The 22745-nt window shown below is 28.2% G+C and overlaps 2 non-coding genes and 11 pseudogenes across 2 annotated transcripts; 6 read left to right on the forward strand and 7 right to left on the reverse strand.

Moving 5' to 3' along the window:
- Positions 1–18723: 18723 nt before the first annotated feature.
- Positions 18724–18842, reverse strand: LOC149693233 (5S ribosomal RNA; annotated as a pseudogene).
- A 135-nt stretch (positions 18843–18977) lies between these two features.
- Positions 18978–19096, reverse strand: LOC149693234 (5S ribosomal RNA; annotated as a pseudogene).
- A 362-nt stretch (positions 19097–19458) lies between these two features.
- LOC149693235 (5S ribosomal RNA) lies at positions 19459–19578 on the reverse strand (annotated as a pseudogene).
- A 346-nt stretch (positions 19579–19924) lies between these two features.
- LOC149693236 (5S ribosomal RNA) lies at positions 19925–20044 on the reverse strand (annotated as a pseudogene).
- Positions 20045–20182: 138 nt separating this feature from the next.
- On the reverse strand, positions 20183–20301 carry LOC149693237 (5S ribosomal RNA). The gene has a single exon (XR_016383382.1). It is a non-coding gene; the product is annotated as a 5S ribosomal RNA (ribosomal RNA).
- Positions 20302–20439: 138 nt separating this feature from the next.
- LOC149693238 (5S ribosomal RNA) lies at positions 20440–20558 on the reverse strand (annotated as a pseudogene).
- Positions 20559–20920: 362 nt separating this feature from the next.
- On the reverse strand, positions 20921–21039 carry LOC149693239 (5S ribosomal RNA; annotated as a pseudogene).
- Positions 21040–21163: 124 nt separating this feature from the next.
- LOC149693240 (5S ribosomal RNA) lies at positions 21164–21283 on the forward strand (annotated as a pseudogene).
- Positions 21284–21405: 122 nt separating this feature from the next.
- Positions 21406–21523, forward strand: LOC149693241 (5S ribosomal RNA; annotated as a pseudogene).
- A 362-nt stretch (positions 21524–21885) lies between these two features.
- LOC149693242 (5S ribosomal RNA) lies at positions 21886–22004 on the forward strand. The gene has a single exon (XR_016383149.1). It is a non-coding gene; the product is annotated as a 5S ribosomal RNA (ribosomal RNA).
- A 138-nt stretch (positions 22005–22142) lies between these two features.
- Positions 22143–22245, forward strand: LOC149693243 (5S ribosomal RNA; annotated as a pseudogene).
- Positions 22246–22366: 121 nt separating this feature from the next.
- Positions 22367–22485, forward strand: LOC149693244 (5S ribosomal RNA; annotated as a pseudogene).
- Positions 22486–22623: 138 nt separating this feature from the next.
- On the forward strand, positions 22624–22741 carry LOC149693245 (5S ribosomal RNA; annotated as a pseudogene).
- The last annotated feature ends 4 nt before the right edge of the window (positions 22742–22745 follow it).

Here is a 22745-nt window from a genome sequence, read left to right on the forward strand (position 1 = left end):
CGACGTTTCTCGCCAGAGAAAAACATTTTGAGAATTTTTTCACTATTTTAAAATATAACCACTGAAACCAATTTTTTTGTACTTTTTGCTTTAATTCAAGCAAATATAACGATATTCATCCAAAAAACTGTAAAAATTCAATTGCCAATAAGAAATCGTAGTCACGGATTTTGTATCTTGAAGAAAAAAACATGCGATTTTTTCGGTACACTTTTTAATTAATTTTTTTCTGGACAAATTTTTGACCGAATTCAGCTTATTTACATATAAAATACTCATTAAAAGTGATTTCATATCGATTGATCAATAAATAAAAATGTACCTTTATTTTTAATAACATTTTCAAAATCGACGTTTCTCGGCCAGAGAAGCACATTTTGAGAACTTTTTCACTATTGTAAAATATAACCACTGAAACCACTATTTTTGTAATTTTTGCTTTAATTCAAGCAAATATAACGATATTCATTCAAAAAACTGTTCAAATTCAATTTTCAATAAGAAATCGTTGTCACGGATTTTGCATCTTGAAGAAAAAAAACATGCGATTTTTTCGGTATACTTTTTAATGCATTTTTTTCTGGAAAATATTTGACCGAATTCAAATAAATTACCTATAAAATACTCACTAAAAGTGATTTCATTTCGATTGATCAATAAATAAAAATGTACCTTTATTTTTAATAACATTTTCAAAATCGACGTTTCTCGGCCAGAGAAGCACATTTTGAGAATTTTTTCACTATTTTCAAATATAACCACTGAAACCATTTTTTTTTGTTCTTTTTGCTTTAATTCAAGCAAATAAAACGATATTCATCCAAAAAACTGTAAAAATTCAATTTCCAATAAGAAATCGTTGTCACGGATTTTGTATCTTGAAGAAAAAAAACATGCGATTTTCTCGGTACACTTTTTAATGAATTTTTTTCTGGACAAATTTTTGACCGAATTCAGCTTATTTACCTATAAAATACTCATTAAAAGTGATTTCATATCGATTGATCAATAAATAAAAATGTACCTTTATTTTTAATAACATTTTCAAAATCGACGTTTCTCGGCCAGAGAAGCACATTTTGAGATTTTTTTCACTATTTTAAAATATAACCACTGAAACCACTATTTTTGTACTTTTTGCTTTAATTCAAGCAAATATAACGATATTCATTCAAAAAACTGTTAAAATTCAATTTCCAATAAGAAATAGTTGTCACGGATTTTGTATCTTGAAGAAGAAAAACATGCGATTTTTTCGGTACACTTTTTAATGAAATTTTTTCTGGACAAAGTTTTGACCGAATTCAGCTTATTTACCTATAAAATACTCATTAAAAGTGATTTCATATCGATTGATCAATAAATAAAAATGTACCTTTATTTTTAATAACATTTTCAAAATCGACGTTTCTCGGCCAGAGAAGCACATTTTGAGAATTTTTTCACTATTTTAAAATATAACCACTGAAACCACTATTTTTGTACTTTTTGCTTTAATTCAAGCAAATATAACGATATTCATTCAAAAAACTGTTCAAATTCAATTTTCAATAAGAAATCGTTGTCACGGATTTTGCATCTTGAAGAAAAAAAACATGCGATTTTTTCGGTACACTTTTGAATGAATTTTTTTCTGGACAAATTTTTGAAAGAATTCAGCTTATTTACCTATAAAATACTCATTAAAAGTGATTTCATATCGATTGATCAATAAATAAAAATGTACCTCGAGTTTTAATAACATTTTCAAAATCGACGTTTCTCGGCCAGAGAAGCACATTTTGAGAATTTTTTCACTATTTTAAAATATAACCACTGAAACCACTATTTTTGTAATTTTTGCTTTAATTCAAGCAAATATAACGATATTCATTCAAAAAACTGTTCAAATTCAATTTTCAATAAGAAATCGTTGTCACGGATTTTGCATCTTGAAGAAAAAAAACATGCGATTTTTTCGGTATACTTTTTAATGCATTTTTTTCTGGAAAATATTTGACCGAATTCAAATTAATTACCTATAAAATACTCACTAAAAGTGATTTCATTTCGATTGATCAATAAATAAAAATGTACCTTTATTTTTAATAACATTTTCAAAATCGACGTTTCTCGGCCAGAGAAGCACATTTTGAGAATTTTTTCACTATTTTCAAATATAACCACTGAAACCATTTTTTTTTGTATTTTTTGCTTTAATTCAAGCAAATAAAACGATATTCATCCAAAAAACTGTTAAAATTCAATTTCCAATAAGAAATCGTTGTCACGGATTTTGTATCTTGAAGAAAAAAAACATGCGATTTTTTCGGTACACTTTTGAATGAATTTTTTTCTGGACAAATTTTTGACAGAATTCAGCTTATTTACCTATAAAATACTCATTAAAAGTGATTTCATATCGATTGATCAATAAATAAAAATGTACCTCGAGTTTTAATAACATTTTCAAAATCGACGTTTCTCGGCCAGAGAAGCACATTTTGAGAATTTTTTCACTATTTTAAAATATAACCACTGAAACCACTATTTTTGTAATTTTTGCTTTAATTCAAGCAAATATAACGATATTCATTCAAAAAACTGTTCAAATTCAATTTTCAATAAGAAGTCGTTGTCACGGATTTTGCATCTTGAAGAAAAAAAACATGCGATTTTTTCGGTATACTTTTTAATGCATTTTTTTCTGGAAAATATTTGACCGAATTCAAATTAATTACCTATAAAATACTCACTAAAAGTGATTTCATTTCGATTGATCAATAAATAAAAATGAACCTCGATTTTTAATAACATTTTCAAAATCGACGTTTCTCGCCAGAGAAAAACATTTTGAGAATTTTTTCACTATTTTAAAATATAACCACTGAAACCATTATTTTTGTACTTTTTGCTTTAATTCAAGCAAATATAACGATATTCATCCAAAAAACTGTAAAAATTCAATTGCCAATAAGAAATCGTAGTCACGGATTTTGTATCTTGAAGAAAAAAACATGCGATTTTTTCGGTACACTTTTTAATTAATTTTTTTCTGGACAAATTTTTGACCGAATTCAGCTTATTTACATATAAAATACTCATTAAAAGTGATTTCATATCGATTGATCAATAAATAAAAATGTACCTTTATTTTTAATAACATTTTCAAAATCGACGTTTCTCGGCCAGAGAAGCACATTTTGAGAATTTTTTCACTATTTTAAAATATAACCACTGAAACCACTATTTTTGTACTTTTTGCTTTAATTCAAGCAAATATAACGATATTCATTCAAAAAACTGTTCAAATTCAATTTTCAATAAGAAATCGTTGTCACGGATTTTGCATCTTGAAGAAAAAAAACATCCGATTTTTTCGGTACACTTTTTAATGCATTTTTTTCTGGAAAATATTTGACCGAATTCAAATAAATTACCTATAAAATACTCACTAAAAGTGATTTCATTTCGATTGATCAATAAATAAAAATGTACCTTTATTTTTAATAACATTTTCAAAATCGACGTTTCTCGGCCAGAGAAGCACATTTTGAGAATTTTTTCACTATTTTCAAATATAACCACTGAAACCATTTTTTTTGTTCTTTTTGCTTTAATTCAAGCAAATAAAACGATATTCATCCAAAAAACTGTAAAAATTCAATTTCCAATAAGAAATCGTTGTCACGGATTTTGTATCTTGAAGAAAAAAAACATGCGATTTTCTCGGTACACTTTTTAATGAATTTTTTTCTGGACAAATTTTTGACCGAATTCAGCTTATTTACCTATAAAATACTCATTAAAAGTGATTTCATATCGATTGATCAATAAATAAAAATGTACCTTTATTTTTAATAACATTTTCAAAATCGACGTTTCTCGGCCAGAGAAGCACATTTTGAGATTTTTTTCACTATTTTAAAATATAACCACTGAAACCACTATTTTTGTACTTTTTGCTTTAATTCAAGCAAATATAACGATATTCATTCAAAAAACTGTTAAAATTCAATTTCCAATAAGAAATAGTTGTCACGGATTTTGTATCTTGAAGAAGAAAAACATGCGATTTTTTCGGTACACTTTTTAATGAAATTTTTTCTGGACAAAGTTTTGACCGAATTCAGCTTATTTACCTATAAAATACTCATTAAAAGTGATTTCATATCGATTGATCAATAAATAAAAATGTACCTCGAGTTTTAATAACATTTTCAAAATCGACGTTTCTCGGCCAGAGAAGCACATTTTGAGAATTTTTTCACTATTTTAAAATATAACCACTGAAACCACTATTTTTGTAATTTTTGCTTTAATTCAAGCAAATATAACGATATTCATTCAAAAAACTGTTCAAATTCAATTTTCAATAAGAAATCGTTGTCACGGATTTTGCATCTTGAAGAAAAAAAACATGCGATTTTTTCGGTATACTTTTTAATGCATTTTTTTCTGGAAAATATTTGACCGAATTCAAATTAATTACCTATAAAATACTCACTAAAAGTGATTTCATTTCGATTGATCAATAAATAAAAATGAACCTCGATTTTTAATAACATTTTCAAAATCGACGTTTCTCGCCAGAGAAAAACATTTTGAGAATTTTTTCACTATTTTAAAATATAACCACTGAAACCATTATTTTTGTACTTTTTGCTTTAATTCAAGCAAATATAACGATATTCATCCAAAAAACTGTAAAAATTCAATTGCCAATAAGAAATCGTAGTCACGGATTTTGTATCTTGAAGAAAAAAACATGCGATTTTTTCGGTACATTTTTTAATTAATTTTTTTCTGGACAAATTTTTGACCGAATTCAGCTTATTTACATATAAAATACTCATTAAAAGTGATTTCATATCGATTGATCAATAAATAAAAATGTACCTTTATTTTTAATAACATTTTCAAAATCGACGTTTCTCGGCCAGAGAAGCACATTTTGAGAATTTTTTCACTATTTTAAAATATAACCACTGAAACCACTATTTTTGTACTTTTTGCTTTAATTCAAGCAAATATAACGATATTCATTCAAAAAACTGTTCAAATTCAATTTTCAATAAGAAATCGTTGTCACGGATTTTGCATCTTGAAGAAAAAAAACATCCGATTTTTTCGGTACACTTTTTAATGCATTTTTTTCTGGAAAATATTTGACCGAATTCAAATAAATTACCTATAAAATACTCACTAAAAGTGATTTCATTTCGATTGATCAATAAATAAAAATGTACCTTTATTTTTAATAACATTTTCAAAATCGACGTTTCTCGGCCAGAGAAGCACATTTTGAGAATTTTTTCACTATTTTCAAATATAACCACTGAAACCATTTTTTTTGTTCTTTTTGCTTTAATTCAAGCAAATAAAACGATATTCATCCAAAAAACTGTAAAAATTCAATTTCCAATAAGAAATCGTTGTCACGGATTTTGTATCTTGAAGAAAAAAAACATGCGATTTTCTCGGTACACTTTTGAATGAATTTTTTTCTGGACAAATTTTTGACCGAATTCAGCTTATTTACCTATAAAATACTCATTAAAAGTGATTTCATATCGATTGATCAATAAATAAAAATGTACCTCGAGTTTTAATAACATTTTCAAAATCGACATTTCTCGGCCAGAGAAGCACATTTTGAGAATTTTTTCACTATTTTAAAATATAACCACTGAAACCACTATTTTTGTACTTTTTGATTTAATTCAAGCAAATATAACGACATTCATTCAAAAAACTGTTCAAATTCAATTTTCAATAAGAAATCGTTGTCACGGATTTTGCATCTTGAAGAAAAAAAACATGCGATTTTTTCGGTACACTTTTTAATGCATTTTTTTTCTGGAAAATATTTGACCGAATTCAAATTAATTACCTATAAAATACTCACTAAAAGTGATTTCATTTCGATTGATCAATAAATAAAAATGAACCTCGATTTTTAATAACATTTTCAAAATCGACGTTTCTCGCCAGAGAAAAACATTTTGAGAATTTTTTCACTATTTTAAAATATAACCACTGAAACCATTATTTTTGTACTTTTTGCTTTAATTCAAGCAAATATAACGATATTCATCCAAAAAACTGTAAAAATTCAATTGCCAATAAGAAATCGTAGTCACGGATTTTGTATCTTGAAGAAAAAAACATGCGATTTTTTCGGTACATTTTTTAATTAATTTTTTTCTGGACAAATTTTTGACCGAATTCAGCTTATTTACATATAAAATACTCATTAAAAGTGATTTCATATCGATTGATCAATAAATAAAAATGTACCTTTATTTTTAATAACATTTTCAAAATCGACGTTTCTCGGCCAGAGAAGCACATTTTGAGAATTTTTTCACTATTTTAAAATATAACCACTGAAACCACTATTTTTGTACTTTTTGCTTTAATTCAAGCAAATATAACGATATTCATTCAAAAAACTGTTCAAATTCAATTTTCAATAAGAAATCGTTGTCACGGATTTTGCATCTTGAAGAAAAAAAACATCCGATTTTTTCGGTACACTTTTTAATGCATTTTTTTCTGGAAAATATTTGACCGAATTCAAATAAATTACCTATAAAATACTCACTAAAAGTGATTTCATTTCGATTGATCAATAAATAAAAATGTACCTTTATTTTTAATAACATTTTCAAAATCGACGTTTCTCGGCCAGAGAAGCACATTTTGAGAATTTTTTCACTATTTTCAAATATAACCACTGAAACCATTTTTTTTGTTCTTTTTGCTTTAATTCAAGCAAATAAAACGATATTCATCCAAAAAACTGTAAAAATTCAATTTCCAATAAGAAATCGTTGTCACGGATTTTGTATCTTGAAGAAAAAAAACATGCGATTTTCTCGGTACACTTTTTAATGAATTTTTTTCTGGACAAATTTTTGACCGAATTCAGCTTATTTACCTATAAAATACTCATTAAAAGTGATTTCATATCGATTGATCAATAAATAAAAATGTACCTTTATTTTTAATAACATTTTCAAAATCGACGTTTCTCGGCCAGAGAAGCACATTTTGAGATTTTTTTCACTATTTTAAAATATAACCACTGAAACCACTATTTTTGTACTTTTTGCTTTAATTCAAGCAAATATAACGATATTCATTCAAAAAACTGTTAAAATTCAATTTCCAATAAGAAATAGTTGTCACGGATTTTGTATCTTGAAGAAGAAAAACATGCGATTTTTTCGGTACACTTTTTAATGAAATTTTTTCTGGACAAAGTTTTGACCGAATTCAGCTTATTTACCTATAAAATACTCATTAAAAGTGATTTCATATCGATTGATCAATAAATAAAAATGTACCTCGAGTTTTAATAACATTTTCAAAATCGACGTTTCTCGGCCAGAGAAGCACATTTTGAGAATTTTTTCACTATTTTAAAATATAACCACTGAAACCACTATTTTTGTAATTTTTGCTTTAATTCAAGCAAATATAACGATATTCATTCAAAAAACTGTTGAAATTCAATTTTCAATAAGAAATCGTTGTCACGGATTTTGCATCTTGAAGAAAAAAAACATGCGATTTTTTCGGTATACTTTTTAATGCATTTTTTTCTGGAAAATATTTGACCGAATTCAAATTAATTACCTATAAAATACTCACTTAAAGTGATTTCATTTCGATTGATCAATAAATAAAAATGAACCTCGATTTTTAATAACATTTTCAAAATCGACGTTTCTCGCCAGAGAAAAACATTTTGAGAATTTTTTCACTATTTTAAAATATAACCACTGAAACCAATTTTTTTGTACTTTTTGCTTTAATTCAAGCAAATATAACGATATTCATCCAAAAAACTGTAAAAATTCAATTGCCAATAAGAAATCGTAGTCACGGATTTTGTATCTTGAAGAAAAAAACATGCGATTTTTTCGGTACACTTTTTAATTAATTTTTTTCTGGACAAATTTTTGACCGAATTCAGCTTATTTACATATAAAATACTCATTAAAAGTGATTTCATATCGATTGATCAATAAATAAAAATGTACCTTTATTTTTAATAACATTTTCAAAATCGACGTTTCTCGGCCAGAGAAGCACTTTTTGAGAATTTTTTCACTATTTTAAAATATAACCACTGAAACCACTATTTTTGTACTTTTTGCTTTAATTCAAGCAAATATAACGATATTCATTCAAAAAACTGTTCAAATTCAATTTTCAATAAGAAATCGTTGTCACGGATTTTGCATCTTGAAGAAAAAAAACATCCGATTTTTTCGGTACACTTTTTAATGCATTTTTTTCTGGAAAATATTTGACCGAATTCAAATTAATTACCTATAAAATACTCACTAAAAGTGATTTCATTTCGATTGATCAATAAATAAAAATGAACCTCGATTTTTAATAACATTTTCAAAATCGACGTTTCTCGGCCAGAGAAGCACATTTTGAGAATTTTTTCACTATTTTCAAATATAACCACTGAAACCATTTTTTTGTACTTTTTGCTTTAATTCAAGCAAATAAAACGATATTCATCCAAAAAACTGTTAAAATTCAATTTCCAATAAGAAATCGTTGTCACGGATTTTGTATCTTGAAGAAAAAAAACATGCGATTTTTTCGGTACACTTTTGAATGAATTTTTTTCTGGACAAATTTTTGACAGAATTCAGCTTATTTACCTATAAAATACTCATTAAAAGTGATTTCATATCGATTGATCAATAAATAAAAATGTACCTCGAGTTTTAATAACATTTTCAAAATCGACGTTTCTCGGCCAGAGAAGCACATTTTGAGAACTTTTTCACTATTTTAAAATATAACCACTGAAACCACTATTTTTGTAATTTTTGCTTTAATTCAAGCAAATATAACGATATTCATTCAAAAAACTGTTCAAATTCAATTTTCAATAAGAAATCGTTGTCACGGATTTTGCATCTTGAAGAAAAAAAACATGCGATTTTTTCGGTATACTTTTTAATGCATTTTTTTCTGGAAAATATTTGACCGAATTCAAATAAATTACCTATAAAATACTCACTAAAAGTGATTTCATTTCGATTGATCAATAAATAAAAATGTACCTTTATTTTTAATAACATTTTCAAAATCGACGTTTCTCGGCCAGAGAAGCACATTTTGAGAATTTTTTCACTATTTTCAAATATAACCACTGAAACCATTTTTTTTGTTCTTTTTGCTTTAATTCAAGCAAATAAAACGATATTCATCCAAAAAACTGTAAAAATTCAATTTCCAATAAGAAATCGTTGTCACGGATTTTGTATCTTGAAGAAAAAAAACATGCGATTTTCTCGGTACACTTTTTAATGAATTTTTTTCTGGACAAATTTTTGACCGAATTCAGCTTATTTACCTATAAAATACTCATTAAAAGTGATTTCATATCGATTGATCAATAAATAAAAATGTACCTTTATTTTTAATAACATTTTCAAAATCGACGTTTCTCGGCCAGAGAAGCACATTTTGAGATTTTTTTCACTATTTTAAAATATAACCACTGAAACCACTATTTTTGTACTTTTTGCTTTAATTCAAGCAAATATAACGATATTCATTCAAAAAACTGTTAAAATTCAATTTCCAATAAGAAATAGTTGTCACGGATTTTGTATCTTGAAGAAGAAAAACATGCGATTTTTTCGGTACACTTTTTAATGAAATTTTTTCTGGACAAAGTTTTGACCGAATTCAGCTTATTTACCTATAAAATACTCATTAAAAGTGATTTCATATCGATTGATCAATAAATAAAAATGTACCTTTATTTTTAATAACATTTTCAAAATCGACGTTTCTCGGCCAGAGAAGCACATTTTGAGAATTTTTTCACTATTTTCAAATATAACCACTGAAACCACTATTTTTGTACTTTTTGCTTTAATTCAAGCAAATATAACGATATTCATTCAAAAAACTGTTCAAATTCAATTTTCAATAAGAAATCGTTGTCACGGATTTTGTATCTTGAAGAAAAAAAACATGCGATTTTTTCGGTATACTTTTTAATGCATTTTTTTCTGGAAAATATTTGACCGAATTCAAATTAATTACCTATAAAATACTCACTAAAAGTGATTTCATTTCGATTGATCAATAAATAAAAATGAACCTCGATTTTTAATAACATTTTCAAAATCGACGTTTCTCGCCAGAGAAAAACATTTTGAGAATTTTTTCACTATTTTAAAATATAACCACTGAAACCAATTTTTTTGTACTTTTTGCTTTAATTCAAGCAAATATAACGATATTCATCCAAAAAACTGTAAAAATTCAATTGCCAATAAGAAATCGTAGTCACGGATTTTGTATCTTGAAGAAAAAACATGCGATTTTTTCGGTACACTTTTTAATTAATTTTTTTCTGGACAAATTTTTGACCGAATTCAGCTTATTTACATATAAAATACTCATTAAAAGTGATTTCATATCGATTGATCAATAAATAAAAATGTACCTTTATTTTTAATAACATTTTCAAAATCGACGTTTCTCGGCCAGAGAAGCACATTTTGAGAATTTTTTCACTATTTTAAAATATAACCACTGAAACCACTATTTTTGTACTTTTTGCTTTAATTCAAGCAAATATAACGATATTCATTCAAAAAACTGTTCAAATTCAATTTTCAATAAGAAATCGTTGTCACGGATTTTGCATCTTGAAGAAAAAAAACATCCGATTTTTTCGGTACACTTTTTAATGCATTTTTTTCTGGAAAATATTTGACCGAATTCAAATTAATTACCTATAAAATACTCACTAAAAGTGATTTCATTTCGATTGATCAATAAATAAAAATGTACCTTTATTTTTAATAACATTTTCAAAATCGACGTTTCTCGGCCAGAGAAGCACATTTTGAGAATTTTTTCACTATTTTCAAATATAACCACTGAAACCATTTTTTTGTACTTTTTGCTTTAATTCAAGCAAATAAAACGATATTCATCCAAAAAACTGTTAAAATTCAATTTCCAATAAGAAATCGTTGTCACGGATTTTGTATCTTGAAGAAAAAAAACATGCGATTTTTTCGGTACACTTTTGAATGAATTTTTTTCTGGACAAATTTTTGACAGAATTCAGCTTATTTACCTATAAAATACTCATTAAAAGTGATTTCATATCGATTGATCAATAAATAAAAATGTACCTCGAGTTTTAATAACATTTTCAAAATCGACGTTTCTCGGCCAGAGAAGCACATTTTGAGAATTTTTTCACTATTTTAAAATATAACCACTGAAACCACTATTTTTGTAATTTTTGCTTTAATTCAAGCAAATATAACGATATTCATTCAAAAAACTGTTCAAATTCAATTTTCAATAAGAAATCGTTGTCACGGATTTTGCATCTTGAAGAAAAAAAACATGCGATTTTTTCGGTATACTTTTTAATGCATTTTTTTCTGGAAAATATTTGACCGAATTCAAATTAATTACCTATAAAATACTCACTAAAAGTGATTTCATTTCGATTGATCAATAAATAAAAATGAACCTCGATTTTTAATAACATTTTCAAAATCGACGTTTCTCGCCAGAGAAAAACATTTTGAGAATTTTTTCACTATTTTAAAATATAACCACTGAAACCATTATTTTTGTACTTTTTGCTTTAATTCAAGCAAATATAACGATATTCATCCAAAAAACTGTAAAAATTCAATTGCCAATAAGAAATCGTAGTCACGGATTTTGTATCTTGAAGAAAAAAACATGCGATTTTTTCGGTACACTTTTTAATTAATTTTTTTCTGGACAAATTTTTGACCGAATTCAGCTTATTTACATATAAAATACTCATTAAAAGTGATTTCATATCGATTGATCAATAAATAAAAATGTACCTTTATTTTTAATAACATTTTCAAAATCGACGTTTCTCGGCCAGAGAAGCACATTTTGAGAATTTTTTCACTATTTTAAAATATAACCACTGAAACCACTATTTTTGTACTTTTTGCTTTAATTCAAGCAAATATAACGATATTCATTCAAAAAACTGTTCAAATTCAATTTTCAATAAGAAATCGTTGTCACGGATTTTGCATCTTGAAGAAAAAAAACATGCGATTTTTTCGGTATACTTTTTAATGCATTTTTTTCTGGAAAATATTTGACCGAATTCAAATAAATTACCTATAAAATACTCACTAAAAGTGATTTCATTTCGATTGATCAATAAATAAAAATGTACCTTTATTTTTAATAACATTTTCAAAATCGACGTTTCTCGGCCAGAGAAGCACATTTTGAGAATTTTTTCACTATTTTCAAATATAACCACTGAAACCATTTTTTTTGTTCTTTTTGCTTTAATTCAAGCAAATAAAACGATATTCATCCAAAAAACTGTAAAAATTCAATTTCCAATAAGAAATCGTTGTCACGGATTTTGTATCTTGAAGAAAAAAAACATGCGATTTTCTCGGTACACTTTTTAATGAATTTTTTTCTGGACAAATTTTTGACCGAATTCAGCTTATTTACCTATAAAATACTCATTAAAAGTGATTTCATATCGATTGATCAATAAATAAAAATGTACCTTTATTTTTAATAACATTTTCAAAATCGACGTTTCTCGGCCAGAGAAGCACATTTTGAGATTTTTTTCACTATTTTAAAATATAACCACTGAAACCACTATTTTTGTACTTTTTGCTTTAATTCAAGCAAATATAACGATATTCATTCAAAAAACTGTTAAAATTCAATTTCCAATAAGAAATAGTTGTCACGGATTTTGTATCTTGAAGAAGAAAAACATGCGATTTTTTCGGTACACTTTTTAATGAAATTTTTTCTGGACAAAGTTTTGACCGAATTCAGCTTATTTACCTATAAAATACTCATTAAAAGTGATTTCATATCGATTGATCAATAAATAAAAATGTACCTTTATTTTTAATAACATTTTCAAAATCGACGTTTCTCGGCCAGAGAAGCACATTTTGAGAATTTTTTCACTATTTTCAAATATAACCACTGAAACCACTATTTTTGTACTTTTTGCTTTAATTCAAGCAAATATAACGATATTCATTCAAAAAACTGTTCAAATTCAATTTTCAATAAGAAATCGTTGTCACGGATTTTGTATCTTGAAGAAAAAAAACTAGCGATTTTTTCGGTATACTTTTTAATGCATTTTTTTCTGGAAAATATTTGACCGAATTCAAATTAATTACCTATAAAATACTCACTAAAAGTGATTTCATTTCGATTGATCAATAAATAAAAATGAACCTCGATTTTTAATAACATTTTCAAAATCGACGTTTCTCGCCAGAGAAAAACATTTTGAGAATTTTTTCACTATTTTAAAATATAACCACTGAAACCAATTTTTTTGTACTTTTTGCTTTAATTCAAGCAAATATAACGATATTCATCCAAAAAACTGTAAAAATTCAATTGCCAATAAGAAATCGTAGTCACGGATTTTGTATCTTGAAGAAAAAACATGCGATTTTTTCGGTACACTTTTTAATTAATTTTTTTCTGGACAAATTTTTGACCGAATTCAGCTTATTTACATATAAAATACTCATTAAAAGTGATTTCATATCGATTGATCAATAAATAAAAATGTACCTTTATTTTTAATAACATTTTCAAAATCGACGTTTCTCGGCCAGAGAAGCACATTTTGAGAATTTTTTCACTATTTTAAAATATAACCACTGAAACCACTATTTTTGTACTTTTTGCTTTAATTCAAGCAAATATAACGATATTCATTCAAAAAACTGTTCAAATTCAATTTTCAATAAGAAATCGTTGTCACGGATTTTGCATCTTGAAGAAAAAAAACATCCGATTTTTTCGGTACACTTTTTAATGCATTTTTTTCTGGAAAATATTTGACCGAATTCAAATTAATTACCTATAAAATACTCACTAAAAGTGATTTCATTTCGATTGATCAATAAATAAAAATGTACCTTTATTTTTAATAACATTTTCAAAATCGACGTTTCTCGGCCAGAGAAGCACATTTTGAGAATTTTTTCACTATTTTCAAATATAACCACTGAAACCATTTTTTTGTACTTTTTGCTTTAATTCAAGCAAATAAAACGATATTCATCCAAAAAACTGTTAAAATTCAATTTCCAATAAGAAATCGTTGTCACGGATTTTGTATCTTGAAGATAAAAAACATGCGATTTTTTCGGTACACTTTTGAATGAATTTTTTTCTGGACAAATTTTTGACAGAATTCAGCTTATTTACCTATAAAATACTCATTAAAAGTGATTTCATATCGATTGATCAATAAATAAAAATGTACCTCGAGTTTTAATAACATTTTCAAAATCGACGTTTCTCGGCCAGAGAAGCACATTTTGAGAATTTTTTCACTATTTTAAAATATAACCACTGAAACCACTATTTTTGTAATTTTTGCTTTAATTCAAGCAAATATAACGATATTCATTCAAAAAACTGTTCAAATTCAATTTTCAATAAGAAATCGTTGTCACGGATTTTGCATCTTGAAGAAAAAAAACATGCGATTTTTTCGGTATACTTTTTAATGCATTTTTTTCTGGAAAATATTTGACCGAATTCAAATTAATTACCTATAAAATACTCACTAAAAGTGATTTCATTTCGATTGATCAATAAATAAAAATGAACCTCGATTTTTAATAACATTTTCAAAATCGACGTTTCTCGCCAGAGAAAAACATTTTGAGAATTTTTTCACTATTTTAAAATATAACCACTGAAACCATTATTTTTGTACTTTTTGCTTTAATTCAAGCAAATATAACGATATTCATCCAAAAAACTGTAAAAATTCAATTGCCAATAAGAAATCGTAGTCACGGATTTTGTATCTTGAAGAAAAAAACATGCGATTTTTTCGGTACACTTTTTAATTAATTTTTTTCTGGACAAATTTTTGACCGAATTCAGCTTATTTACATATAAAATACTCATTAAAAGTGATTTCATATCGATTGATCAATAAATAAAAATGTACCTTTATTTTTAATAACATTTTCAAAATCGACGTTTCTCGGCCAGAGAAGCACATTTTGAGAATTTTTTCACTATTTTAAAATATAACCACTGAAACCACTATTTTTGTACTTTTTGCTTTAATTCAAGCAAATATAACGATATTCATTCAAAAAACTGTTCAAATTCAATTTTCAATAAGAAATCGTTGTCACGGATTTTGCATCTTGAAGAAAAAAAACATCCGATTTTTTCGGTACACTTTTTAATGCATTTTTTTCTGGAAAATATTTGACCGAATTCAAATAAATTACCTATAAAATACTCACTAAAAGTGATTTCATTTCGATTGATCAATAAATAAAAATGTACCTTTATTTTTAATAACATTTTCAAAATCGACGTTTCTCGGCCAGAGAAGCACATTTTGAGAATTTTTTCACTATTTTCAAAAATAACCACTGAAACCATTTTTTTTGTTCTTTTTGCTTTAATTCAAGCAAATAAAACGATATTCATCCAAAAAACTGTAAAAATTCAATTTCCAATAAGAAATCGTTGTCACGGATTTTGTATCTTGAAGAAAAAAAACATGCGATTTTCTCGGTACACTTTTTAATGAATTTTTTTCTGGACAAATTTTTGACCGAATTCAGCTTATTTACCTATAAAATACTCATTAAAAGTGATTTCATATCGATTGATCAATAAATAAAAATGTACCTTTATTTTTAATAACATTTTCAAAATCGACGTTTCTCGGCCAGAGAAGCACATTTTGAGATTTTTTTCACTATTTTAAAATATAACCACTGAAACCACTATTTTTGTACTTTTTGCTTTAATTCAAGCAAATATAACGATATTCATTCAAAAAACTGTTAAAATTCAATTTCCAATAAGAAATAGTTGTCACGGATTTTGTATCTTGAAGAAGAAAAACATGCGATTTTTTCGGTACACTTTTTAATGAAATTTTTTCTGGACAAAGTTTTGACCGAATTCAGCTTATTTACCTATAAAATACTCATTAAAAGTGATTTCATATCGATTGATCAATAAATAAAAATGTACCTCGAGTTTTAATAACATTTTCAAAATCGACGTTTCTCGGCCAGAGAAGCACATTTTGAGAATTTTTTCACTATTTTAAAATATAACCACTGAAACCACTATTTTTGTAATTTTTGCTTTAATTCAAGCAAATATAACGATATTCATTCAAAAAACTGTTGAAATTCAATTTTCAATAAGAAATCGTTGTCACGGATTTTGCATCTTGAAGAAAAAAAACATGCGATTTTTTCGGTATACTTTTTAATGCATTTTTTTCTGGAAAATATTTGACCGAATTCAAATTAATTACCTATAAAATACTCACTTAAAGTGATTTCATTTCGATTGATCAATAAATAAAAATGAACCTCGATTTTTAATAACATTTTCAAAATCGACGTTTCTCGCCAGAGAAAAACATTTTGAGAATTTTTTCACTATTTTAAAATATAACCACTGAAACCAATTTTTTTGTACTTTTTGCTTTAATTCAAGCAAATATAACGATATTCATCCAAAAAACTGTAAAAATTCAATTGCCAATAAGAAATCGTAGTCACGGATTTTGTATCTTGAAGAAAAAAACATGCGATTTTTTCGGTACACTTTTTAATTAATTTTTTTCTGGACAAATTTTTGACCGAATTCAGCTTATTTACATATAAAATACTCATTAAAAGTGATTTCATATCGATTGATCAATAAATAAAAATGTACCTTTATTTTTAATAACATTTTCAAAATCGACGTTTCTCGGCCAGAGAAGCACATTTTGAGAATTTTTTCACTATTTTAAAATATAACCACTGAAACCACTATTTTTGTACTTTTTGCTTTAATTCAAGCAAATATAACGATATTCATTCAAAAAACTGTTCAAATTCAATTTTCAATAAGAAATCGTTGTCACGGATTTTGCATCTTGAAGAAAAAAAACATCCGATTTTTTCGGTACACTTTTTAATGCATTTTTTTCTGGAAAATATTTGACCGAATTCAAATTAATTACCTATAAAATACTCACTAAAAGTGATTTCATTTCGATTGATCAATAAATAAAAATGTACCTTTATTTTTAATAACATTTTCAAAATCGACGTTTCTCGGCCAGAGAAGCACATTTTGAGAATTTTTTCACTATTTTCAAATATAACCACTGAAACCATTTTTTTGTACTTTTTGCTTTAATTCAAGCAAATAAAACGATATTCATCCAAAAAACTGTTAAAATTCAATTTCCAATAAGAAATCGTTGTCACGGATTTTGTATCTTGAAGAAAAAAAACATGCGATTTTTTCGGTACACTTTTGAATGAATTTTTTTCTGGACAAATTTTTGACAGAATTCAGCTTATTTACCTATAAAATACTCATTAAAAGTGATTTCATATCGATTGATCAATAAATAAAAATGTACCTCGAGTTTTAATAACATTTTCAAAATCGACGTTTCTCGGCCAGAGAAGCACATTTTGAGAACTTTTTCACTATTTTAAAATATAACCACTGAAACCACTATTTTTGTAATTTTTGCTTTAATTCAAGCAAATATAACGATATTCATTCAAAAAACTGTTCAAATTCAATTTTCAATAAGAAATCGTTGTCACGGATTTTGCATCTTGAAGAAAAAAAACATGCGATTTTTTCGGTATACTTTTTAATGCATTTTTTTCTGGAAAATATTTGACCGAATTCAAATAAATTACCTATAAAATACTCACTAAAAGTGATTTCATTTCGATTGATCAATAAATAAAAATGTACCTTTATTTTTAATAACATTTTCAAAATCGACGTTTCTCGGCCAGAGAAGCACATTTTGAGAATTTTTTCACTATTTTCAAATATAACCACTGAAACCATTTTTTTTGTTCTTTTTGCTTTAATTCAAGCAAATAAAACGATATTCATCCAAAAAACTGTAAAAATTCAATTTCCAATAAGAAATCGTTGTCACGGATTTTGTATCTTGAAGAAAAAAAACATGCGATTTTCTCGGTACACTTTTTAATGAATTTTTTTCTGGACAAATTTTTGACCGAATTCAGCTTATTTACCTATAAAATACTCATTAAAAGTGATTTCATATCGATTGATCAATAAATAAAAATGTACCTTTATTTTTAATAACATTTTCAAAATCGACGTTTCTCGGCCAGAGAAGCACATTTTGAGAATTTTTTCACTATTTTCAAATATAACCACTGAAACCATTTTTTTTGTACTTTTTGCTTTAATTCAAGCAAATATAACGATATTCATTCTAAAAACTGTTCAAATTCAATTTTCAGTAAGAAATCGTTGTCACGGATTTTGTATCTTGAAGAAAAAAAACATGCGATTTTTTCAGTACACTTTTTAAAGAATTTTTTTCTGGACAAATTTTTGACCGAATTCAGCTTATTTACCTATAAAATACTCATTAAAAGTGATTTCATATCGATTGATCAATAGATTAAAATGTACCTTTATTTTTAATAACATTTTTCAAAATCGACGTTTCTCGGCCAGAGAAGCACATTTATATTTTAAAATATAACCATTGAAATTAATAATTTGAATTTAATTCACTTTCATCTTTATAAAACAATATCAAAAAGAAGATATGTTTGCTTTTTTCATATCTATTGGAATTTAAAAGTGGAAAAAAAAGTGAAAGACCAACGGCACGCAGTGTTCCTAAGTGGTCTCCCTCCCAAGTACTGACTGCCCTCGACGCTGCTTAACTTCGGTGATAGGACTAGAACCGTTTTTTTCAGCGTGATATGGCCGTTGCCGAGAGTGCTAGTTAATAATTCGAATTTAAATTATGTGAGACAAATTGACCTTCATCTTTTTAAAACAATAACAAAAGAAAATAAGTTTGCTTTTTTCATATCTATTGGAATTTAAAAGAGGAAAAAAAAATTAAAAGCCAACGGCACGCAGTGTTCCTAAGTGTTCTCCCTCCCAAGTACTGACTGCGCTCGACGCTGCTTAACTTCGGTGATCGGACGAGTACCGGTGTATTCAGCATGATATGGCCGTTGCCGCGAGTGCTAGTTAATAATTTGAATTCAATTAAACTTCATCTTTATAAAACAATAACAAAAAGAAGATATGTTTGCTTTTTTCATATCTGGTGGATTTTAAAAGGGGAAACAAAAAGGAAAAAGCCAACGGCACGCTGTGTTCCCAAGTACTGACTGCGCTCGACGCTGCTTAACTTCGGTGATCGGACGAGAACCGTTTTTTTCAGCGTGATATGGCCGTTGCCGAGAGTACTAGATAATAATTCGAATTTAAATTAAGTGAGACAAATTGACCTTCATCTTTTTAAAACAATAACAAAAAGAAAATATTTTTGCTTTTTTCATACCTATTGGAATTTAAAAGAGGAAAAAAATATTAAAAAGCCAACGGCACGCAGTGTTAAAAAAGTGGTCTCCCTCCCAAGTACTGACTGCGCTCAACGCTGCTTAACTTCGGTGATTGGACGAGAACCGTTGTTTTCAGCGTGATATGGCCGTTACCGAAAGTGCTATTTAATAATTTGAATTTAATTAACTTTCATCTTTATAAAACAATATCAAAAAGAAGATATGTTTGGTTTTTTCATATCTGGTGGAATTTAAAAGAGGGTATAAAAGTGAAAAAGCCAACGTCACGCAGTGTTTCCAAGTACTGACTGCGCTCGACGCTGCTTAACTTCGGTGATCGGACGAGAACCGTTGTTTTCAGCGTGATGTGGCCGTTACCGAAAGTGCTATTTAATAATTTGAATTTAATTAAATTTCATCTTTATAAAACAATAACAAAAAAAAGATATGTTTGGTTTTTTCATATCTATTGGAATTTAAAAGTGGAAAAAAAGTGAAAAAGCCAACGGCACGCAGTGTTCCAAAAGTGGTCTCGCTCCCAAGTACAGACTGCGCTCGACGCTGCTTAACTTCGGTGATCGGACGAGAACCGGTGTTTTCAGAGTGATATGGCCGTTGCCTAGAGTGCTAGATAATAATTCGAATTTAAATTAAGTGAGACAATTTGACCTTCATCTTTTTAAAACAATAACAAAAAGAAAATATGTTTGCTTTTATCATATCTATTGGAATTTAAAAGAGGAAAATAAAATTAAAAAAGCCAACGGCACGCAGTGTTCTTAAATGGTCTCCCTCCCAAGTACTGACTGCGCTCGACGCTGCTTAACTTCGGTGATCGGACGAGAACCGGTGTTTTCAGAGTGATATGGCCGTTGCCTAGAGTGCTAGATAATAATTCGAATTTAAATTAAGTGAGACAATTTGACCTTCATCTTTTTAAAACAATAACAAAAAGAAAATATGTTTGCTTTTATCATTTCTATTGGAATTTAAAAGAGGAAAATAAAATTAAAAAAGCCAACGGCACGCAGTGTTCTTAAATGGTCTCCCTCCCAAGTACTGACTGCGCTCGACGCTGCTTAACTTCGGTGATCGGACGAGAACCGTTGTTTTCAGCGTGATATGGACGTTACCGAAAGTGCTATTTAATAATTTGAATTTAATTAACTTTCATCTTTATAAAACAATATCAAAAAGAAGATATGTTTGGTTTTTTCATATCTGGTGGAATTTAAAAGAGGATATAAAAGTGAAAAAGCCAACGTCACGCAGTGTTTCCAAGTACAGACTGCGCTCGACGCTGCTTAACTTCGGTGATAGGACTAGAACCGGTGTTTTCAGCGTGATATGGCCGTTGCCGAGAGTGCTAGTTAATAATTCGAATTTAAATTAAGTGAGACAAATTAATCTTCATCTTTTTAAAACTATAACAAAAAGAAAATAAGTTTGCTTTTTTCATATCTATTGGAATTTAAAAAAGGAAAAAAAAGTGAAAAAGCCAACGGCACGCAGTGTTCCTAAGTGGTCTCCCTCCCAAGTACTGACTGCGCTCGACGCTTCTTAACTTCGGTGATCGGACGAGAACCGGTGTATTCAGCATGATATGGCCGTTGCTGAGAGTGCTAGATAATAATTCGAATTTAAATTAAGTGAGACAAATTGACCTTCATCTTTTTGTTATTGTTTTAAAAAGATGAAGGTCAAATTGTCTTAATTAATTTAAATTCGAAATTACTCTAGGCAACGGCCATATCACGCTGAAAACACCGGTTCTCGTCCGATCACCGAAGTGAAGCAACGTCGAGCGCAGTCAGTACTTGGGAGCGAGACCACTTTTGGAACACTGCGTGCCGTTGGCTTTTTCACTCTTTTTTCCACTTTTAAATTCCAATAGATATGAAAAAAGCAAACATATCTTCTTTTTGTTATTGTTTTATAAAGATGAAGGTTAAATAAATTCAAATTATTAAATAGCACTCTTGGCAACGGCCATATCGCGCTGAAAACACCGGTTCTAGTCCTATCACCGACGTTAAGAAGCGTCGAGCGCAGTCAGTACTTGGGAGGCAGACCACTTGGAACACTGCGTGCCGTTGGCTTTTTCACTTTTATTTCCTCTTTTAAATTCCAATAGAAATGAAAAAAGCAAACTTATTTTCTTTTTGTTATTGTTTTAAAAAGATGAAGGTTAATTTGTCTCACTTAATTTAAATTCGAATTATTAACTAGCACTCTCGGCAACGGCCATATCACGCTGGAAAAAACGGTTCTTGTCCGATCACCGAAGTCAAGCAGCGTCGAGCGCAGTCTGTACTTGGGAACACTGCGTGCCTTTGGCTTTTTCCTATTTGTTTCCTCTTTTAAATTCCACCAGATATGTAAAAAGCAAACATATCTTCTTTTTGATATTGTTTTATAAAGATGAAAGTGAATTAAATTCAAATTATTAACAAGCACTCTCGGCAACGGCCATATCACGCTGAATACACCGGTTCCCGTCCGATCACCGAAGTTAAGCAGCGTCGAGCGCAGTCAGTACTTGGGAGGGAGACCACTTAGGAACACTGCGTGCCGTTGGCTTTTTCACTTTTTTTTTCCTCTTTTAAATTCCAATAGATATGAAAAAAGCAAGCTTATTTTCTTTTTGTTATTGTTTTAAAAAGATGAAGGTCAATTTGTCTCACTTAATTTAAATTCGAATTATTATCTAGCACTCTCAGCAACGGCCACATCACGCTGAAAACACCGGTTCTCGTCCGATCACCGAAGTTAAGCAGCGTCGAGCGCGGTCAGTACTTGGGAACACTGCGTGCCGTTGGCTTTTTCACTTTTGTTTCCTCTTTTAAATTCCACCAGATATAAAAAAGCAAACATATCTTCTTTTTGTTATTGTTTTATAAAGATGAAGGTTAATTAAATTCAAATTATTAAATAGCACTCTCGGCAACGGCCATATCACGCTGACAACACCGGTTCTCGTCCGATCACCGAAGTTAAGCAGGGTCGAGCGCAGTCAGTACTTGGGAGGCAGACCACTTGGGAACAGTGCGTGCCGTTGGCTTTTTCACTTTTTTTTCCTCTTTTAAATTCCAATAGATATGAAAAAAGCAAACTTATTTTCTTTTTTGTTACTGTTTTAAAAAGATGAAGGTTAATTTGTCTCACTTAATTTAAATTCGAATTATTAACTAGCTCTCTCGGCAACGGCCATATCGCGCTGAAAACACCGGTTCTAGTCCTATCACCGACGTTAAGAAGCGTCGAGCGCAGTCAGTACTTGGGAGGCAGACCACTTAGAACACTGCGTGCCGTTGGCTTTTT

This window comes from Phalangium opilio, unplaced genomic scaffold, assembly GCF_054372755.1.
Source record: "Phalangium opilio isolate 3A_F unplaced genomic scaffold, DU_Popi_V2 ptg000024l_1, whole genome shotgun sequence".
Lineage (NCBI taxonomy): Eukaryota > Metazoa > Arthropoda > Arachnida > Opiliones > Phalangiidae > Phalangium > Phalangium opilio.